Raw genomic sequence first — 8014 nt, 5'->3', positions numbered from 1 at the left:
TTATCATAGATTTGAAGGGGAACATAACCAAAGCAGAGATATCTGGGAATGTCCAGAGTATATGTACATGACCAGATTGTGCTGGGACATGTGGGCACAATGAAGGGGAACATAACCAAAGCAGAGATATCTGTGAATGTCCAGAGTGTATGTACATGACCAGATTGTGCTGGGACATGTGGGCACAACTGGGGAGGGGAGGAAACAAAGTAGAGCAGGGGAACCAGGTGCAGCAGCCAGAAAACCCAATAGTACACAGAGCTAGTAACCAAACTAGTTGGATTATATAGGGAAGAACACCCCAGTTCCCTGGACTAGAGAGTTCAGGATGGGGTGGGGTATGCCAGCCAGGAGGGTCCTGAAACAGGTAGGTTCTTAGAGCTGCAGGGAGAACCTGGTGATCAGGTCTGCTTTGATATGTGAAATAGGCACTTCAGTCCAGGTTTGAAACTTAACATCTCAGTCATATCTATTGATAATAAATAAAGGGTGATATGTAATCTTCTATATGACTATTTCCTGTTGACAGTGGGGTGTCTTGTTGATAGAGTGGGGGGGGGCGGGGGTGAAGCATAATAAAGCAGGAATGCTGTCCTGGGAAGAGGAGGCTGTTTTGCTTGATGGCTAGACTCTGTAGGATCTTCTGAGGCTAGGAAAGTTCAGGTTGCATTGGAGAAGTTTGTGAGGCTGGACCACCTGGGGCAAAGCTGTCTGGGAACACAGAATTTGAGGGAACACCTGGAGCTGGGGAATTGACTCAAGGTCTGCATAGATAGACTAAGGAGAGAAGATAAAGTTACTGAACTCAAGAGAAAATGTTAATCTTGGGTGTACATACTTTTCTTTATCCAGATGACTAGATATATATAGATTGGATAAAGAATTTTTTCTTTTACTACAATGAGAAACAATTTTAGATCTATACTTAGAAGACAACCAAAGGAAATGTTAAGTTTTGAGCTTGTGACTATACAAATATTAGCAGTATTTTACCAGGTTATATTAAAAACTTATCAGAATTCCACTGATTAATATTAAAGCTCTGAATATTTGCAGTTTTAATTTAACTATAGCATAGTAAGGAAAAGAAATATGAAGCATTTTCAAAAAGTTAATTTGAAACCTGTTTTGTGAGTTTATCTCCTTTTTGAGACTGGTAGCAAGGTAAACTACTTTTCTAGACTGGAGGCCTAAAAGCTCTAGGGAAGTAAGGCCTGAGCCCTGACTTTTACTTAGGAAAAGTATTGAAAAGGCAGCTGAAACCTTTGGGAGAGTATCTGTTATGCGACAGTCAGTCAATGTGATCAGAGAGATCTGAGATGGATAAGTTATAGCCATATCCAAATAGTCTATGTATCAATTAAAATGTAAGATCTACTACCTAAACAGGTTACCCTAAACTCCTGTCATCTACATAGTTTCCTTGACAGTAATAGTCTGTGATAGAGGACAGCATTTAATCTTTAGCTGTTATACAAAGCAGCATAGACTTTGGTTTTCAGAAACAGGTCTGAAAATTTTCCTGTCAAGGAACTTGGGAAAAGTGATCTTAGTTTGATCATGTAAAGTAAGGCAATCAGCCCAAAAGTGTAGTGTCCACAGTTTGAGCAAAGCCCTGGCAGCAGGCAAAGCATGGGTCAGTTTTTCCCAGTAGATAGCATTATCACAATATACATGGACTCTTCATACCCCAGTGGTCTTCTTTGGAGACCGCAAGGGTTCCCTCTAGGAAGGGACATGCCTATTATGGAAAGTTTAAACATTTTAAATGCCATATTCAGCAGATCTCTGAAGAGATTGAGTATACCTGTTTTAATTTAAGTATACCGGATTTTAGGCTTAACCTTGAAAATGAATATAGAAGGCTAAATAAAGCTTGTCACTAAATAAACGGTTTACTCATTAGTAGATTAGCAAAGGAAGCAAAGACAAAGAAGCTAAAGAATTATTACTGTGAACCTGAGTAGACCTTAGGAATTTATAAACATTGATTATCAAATATATATCATTTAGCAAACATATGTTGTTACTTATTTAAATTTTTTAGAAACTTGGTGTTGAATAGTTAGCAAAGACATATGTAGTTAGACATATATCTTAAACCAGCTTTTGTTAATCTGAGTTGATTTTTATAGGTTTAAATTTTATCAGCATACAAAAATTCCTATCAATTCAAAATATTTTAGAAACCTATTGTTTCCTCAATTTAAAAAGAGACACAATGATAAACTAAGGGCTCAGTAGGACTAAGAATTTTTGTAATTGTTGCTTTATACCTTATGGTCATCTTAAGATGGTGAATTCATATGGCATGTAGACCATTAACCTTAGTAAAGATGTTTGCCAGCCACGTGGTTTCTATTTAAAAACATCTTTAAAAAAACATAAGTTGAATCTAAGTTACATATGTACTATATTCTAACGATCTGGATCACATATGCTGCAGCAAATTAAAATTATCTATGCTTTTTAACTATAAGGTTTTAACTATAAGCTTTTTGTTGTAAGTTTTAAGCCAAATTGTTATAGATTTTATAGATTTTTTTAGAAACATACTCATTGAACAACTTATAATCCCGAGATAAGAGTTTACAGCATAATCTTAAGAGATTCTTATTTTGGAGAACAGAGTGCAAAGATATCATGGAGATAAAAGACTTGTAAGAGGAGGAAGTAAAACCTTAGCAGTAAGAGACTTTGTGGTAATTTACTTGTTTGGAGTCAGAAGTTACAATCTGCATGACTTTGGAAATGAAGTGCTCTGATTTTGACCATTGATCTGTACTGAGACCAAACTGTAGTAATAGAATCTGAGTCCTTGGAGGGAGAAAAAAAGAGGTGGGGTGCAAAGAACACTGAACTTGTGGAGGCAATGAGTGGGTGAGACATGATGTTCCTATCAGCTCCAACAGAGAGCTGACCATACAAGTAGGTAGCAGGACTGCAGGCTGGAGCTGAGACATAGTTTAGTGGTATTGTTGGCAGGCTATAGTTCCTAGGATGGAGCAAGGGAATAAGGAACCAGTAAGTGTCTTTACTAGAGAGACCCATATAGGTGCAGAAAACCAGAGCATAGAGGCATGCAAATATTTGAGATGAATAAAGTGATAAAATTTCCCTTTGGGGCATTCCCAAATGGATTGAGAAACTTATCAGAGAAAAAATTTGCAAATCACAGAGAAAAGACATCTCTTGTCCTTGCCATTGTGTGTTTGGAGGTCAGTGGAGGGTGAGGAGCTTCTTGGAATACCCGTGTAGTCTTTGTAGTACAGTAAATGAAGCAGGCATCTTGGTAGAGGAGGAACACTGCAAGATCAGAAGAAAAGGAAGATGTAGTAGGCTGCAGGTAGTGCCAGTAAAGACAGGTATACATGTGGAGGCTACAGAAGGCCAGAGCCCAGAGAGAGAACAGCAGTTAGACAGCAGGCAGAAGGGAGCTGCAGAAGACTCAAAATTTGTAATCCAATTTGTGTGTGTGGCAGAAGGCAGCAGAAACAAATGATCCTTACACACCTTAGGAGAATCAGATCAGAAGCTTGGTTCAGAACAGCTGAGTTCCTTGAGAAGAGAACACATTTATGACTTTCTCAGTTTTTGGTACCAAATGAATAAAAAAGAAATAAAAAGGAAAAGAAAGGACAGGTCGTGACTGCTTCTGGGTATGGTGTGGTGGAGGAGGAAATTTGTTGTAGATATGTGGGAGAGCATAGCCAGAGGCAGGGACATCTGGAAGAGGTCTGCATGTACATGACCCTGACTTGGGGCATGTGGGAGATGGGAAGGGAGAGAGAGAGAGAGAGAGAGAGAGAGAGAGAGAGAGAGAGAGAGAGAGAGAGAGAGAGAGAGAGAGACCAGGTGTAACAGCCAGGAGGCTGAAAGGTACAAAAGGAAATGTTTGGATTATGTAGGGAAGAGCAGCCCAGTCCCCTGGAGGAGAGTTCATAGTAGTGTGTGGGGTATGCAATCCAGGAAGGCCCTGTAATAGGTAGAGTCTGAGGGATGACAAAGAGAACCTGGTGGCCAGGTCTACTTTGATATGTTAAATAGGAACCTCAGCAATTTTTTTCAATGTAGAGCTAGGCCTGACAAACTGATGATGCTAGGAAGTAATATATAAATGAGGTGGTTTGAATGAGGATAACTCCCCATTGACTCATATAAATGCTTGGTCTCCAGTTGGTGGAACCGCTTGTTGAGGATTAGGAGGTGTGTCCTTGTAGGAGAAGATGTGTCACTGGGGGTGAGCTTTGAGGTTTCAAACGCCCATGTCAGGCCCAATCTCCTGCCCTCGTTAAGTCTCAGCTCCTGTTGCTTGATGATCAGGATGAAAGGTTCTCAGCTACTGCTCCAGGGCCATGCTTAAAAATGTAACCAAGACCCTAATTAAATGCTTTCAATTATAACAGTTGCCTTGGTTATAGTGTCTCTCCAAAGAAATAGAATAATAACTATGACAATAAGGGCTAGCTTATAGTGAAATTATATATGTAAATGAATATAGCATTTTGGGCGATTAGGAGTTCTAGACATTTGTATGTATACTTTGGATATTTCTAAGATGTTTCTTGTATTCTTCATTACCTTCCTATTTTGTACTTGATTTGTAGCTCTGTTTACTTCTGCAAAAATAGCTAAGATTATTAATAAAACCTAGAAATCTTTCCTAATTCCATATGGATTTGTTTTGTTTAATAAGCAAAATCTATCTTGTCTAGAGAAATGGAGAGAACGAGGGGAATATATTAGCAATATAGTTAGCAATTTAAGATGTGTGTGTGTGTGTGTGTGTGTGTATTTGTGTAAGAATATTCATTTGTAATGATGTAACAATACAAGATTAGAAAATTTGTGTTAAATAAGTTTTCATTTGTTATGTTAAATTAAATGAAAAGACAAAAAATTAGTTTCACTATGTATTCTTGGCTGACTATAAACTCACAGAGGTCTGCCTGCCTCTGGCTTCATGTCCCTTTGCTGTACAAGTTTTGTGCAGATGGGTACATCTACTCTGTGTTTTTAGTAGTCATACCACATCCTCAAGGGAGACTTTTAGACCACTTATCATCTTCTTTCACCTCTTAATATCTTTCTGACCCTCTTCAGTAATGCTTCCTCGATCTAACAGCTTCCTAAACATTTATGTTTATGTATATAGATGACTGCTGTTGTCAGTTGGAGTCAAAGAAGTTTCTTTTGTCCCAGAACAATGGTTAACACACTCACAATTGGTAAAAACACTGAAAATAATCAGCTGTGGAGTGATCAGGTCTAAGTAGGATATCCATATTATTCCCTACAAGGGTCCAGAAATGTATTTAAGCAGAGCTTTGAGTTGATCAGATTTGTGTTTTTTAAAAGATAATTCTGAAAATTGGGCAAGGCACATTGGAGTTGGGAGAAACTAAAAACAAGAAAATTAATTGGAAGATCATATTGTAGCTTAGGTAGTTAAGATGAATCAGAAGGAAAGAAAAACAGTATGTGGTACATATAGGAGGTAAAAATGAATCAAACACAAAGGGTTCAGAATGGAGCATCTGTGAATATGTGTAGTGGAGTATATGGTGGTTTCACTAACAGTGAAAGATAATTTAATATTAAAAGACAGATTTGGGGAGAAAAATTAACCTTTATTTCTTATAACTTAAATAAAGCTAATCCACTATTTGTATTTTAGATCTGAAAATTAGGAGAGAGTTTTTAGGGTTAGGTTTTGATTTACATGTCATTAACATTGAAGTCAATCAAGCAGAAGACTGGATCCATATATACATGATTTCAATGTCTGATACTGGAATATTGGAGGAGGTTCCTTGGAGGCTTCTGAGTAGAAGAAATAAGATAACTGTGATAGTGAACCATATATTACACCCAGAATATCAATTCTAAAATATGCTTTTGAATCCTGCCTCATTCACTAAACAAGAAGCAAATCAGGGGAAAGTAATTTAAGGGAAATTAAGCTGATTATGAATTATTTTAGAACATTTTGGGTTTAAACACGACTGTCCCAAAGAGTCTTCCAAAAGGAACTCTACTCTTACTTCTGGTCTCCAAAAACATAAAATCTGCTTTCTTGTAGTTTTAAATATATATTTAAAAATGTATGTATATGCATGTGTCTATGTGAGTTTATTCTGTTGGCAGGAGCCCAAAGGAGTCAGAGGGTACCAGGTCCCCTGTGGTTGTAGTTACAAGCAGTTGTGAAACTTGCTGTAGGTTGTTCCAAACTAAACCTAGGACTTCTGCAAGAACAGTAAGTGCTCTTACCTCCTGATCCACCTCTTTAACTCCAATAAGTTTGTAGTATGGCTTCTTACAGCAGCCATAGACAATGAATACACTCATTACTGAGAGAGAAAGACAGAGGACATAGACAGAGACACACCCAGAGAGACAAATACACAGAAACAGAGAGAATAAGAAAATATTCAGACTCTATAGTCCTTAAATACAGATATTGTATTATGTGCATCTTCTTTTTCAAAACAGACTTATTTATTTTCTATGTATGTGTGAGTGTTTGGATATATATATAGGTGCACCATCTGTATGCCTGGTACAAGTGAAGGCCAGGATAGAGTGTTAGATGCTCTGGCACTGGAATTATAGTCAGTTGTAAGCCACTGTGCAAGATCAGAGAATTAAACCTGGGTCTTCTGCAAAAGCAGCACTCATAACTTGTGAGTCATGTCTCCAGTCCAGTGTTCATTTTGTTTATTTTTCTGTCTGTGTAATCATTTTCTCTTCTTCTGCAAACAACAACTGGAGGCTAGAGAGATGGCTCAGTGGTTAAGAACACTGGATGCTTTTCTAATATGGGTTCCATTCCCAGCACACACACAGCAGCTCACAACTGTCTTGTCATTCCAATTCCAGGAGATTTGGAGTTCTCTTATGACCTCTGTGATCAATGCATGCTTGGGGTGCATAGTCAGTCATGCAGATGAAATATCACATACATAAAATTACACTCCCAAACAAAACCCAGCTCTTATCTGAGGGTCAGAGCAAGTCTGAAAACATTTTTCCCTATCTTAAATTTTCATTTAGAATTTTTCTTTACTTTTTAAAAACAATATGGTTGAATGCATGTGTAGGAGTCTCAGTACCATCTTATCTATACATTTTCTGTCTAGAAACAGTTGTGGTAATCTACTCAATCAAAAGCTTTATGTGGTGCTTTTAAAAATCTGAACTAAGGAAAGAGAGACATTTTCTGTCTGATAGGATTTGAGAGGCTTGAACTCAGTGCTGTTCAGAGGCGGTGATTCCAAGCCTGTAGTAGGTGACTTTGGAAGGTTCTGAAAGAGTGACCCTGTCTGAAAGAGGAAAGATTGAGAGCCTGAGATGGAATTTTAAACATTCTACCTTCTGGTTTCATTTATTCCCAAGGCTAACAACAGACCTACCTTTTCACAGTTTGGGTTACAGAATAACTTTGTCATTTAGCTTAAGCTATTTCAATGTAGTATTTGTTACTTCTACCAAAATAACCTGATACATTAAGGGAAAAAAGAAGAAGCCAGCAATCAAATTAAAAGTGAAATCCTCCACATATCTTCCTCTATTAGAGGTGTAAAAACCAACTTTATTGACCCATTGTATTTTAAAAGCACCTTCTTTGCAGGGAATGTTTTACTAATGAAATGAATAGGATAAAGTTACATTTTCAGTCACTTAAAGATTCATTCTGCAAAACCTGCCAGCATACCTTTCAGCAAAAATTACTCCCTACAATCTCCCTAGGCTTATTTTTCAAATGTAAAGTAGAAGTGAACTCAAGAAAGTCTACTTTGTAAAATACATAGATGGAAGAACCACAAAGCTAATAGGAGGAATTTCAGTATATTTAGATCTTTAGTGACAATGATCAGACTGCCCCATAAAATGTTCCAGTCATGCTGGGTGGTGGTGGCACAAGCCTTTAATCCTAGCACTTAGGAGGAAGAGGCAGGTTGATCTTTGAGTTCAAAGATAGCCTGGTCTACAGAGTGAGTTTCAGGACGGCCAG

This window comes from Mus caroli, chromosome X, assembly GCF_900094665.2.
Source record: "Mus caroli chromosome X, CAROLI_EIJ_v1.1, whole genome shotgun sequence".
In the NCBI taxonomy this organism is placed as follows: Eukaryota; Metazoa; Chordata; class Mammalia; order Rodentia; family Muridae; genus Mus; species Mus caroli.
The sequence above is the reverse complement of the archived record's forward strand: the minus strand, read 5'-3'. Positions refer to the sequence as shown.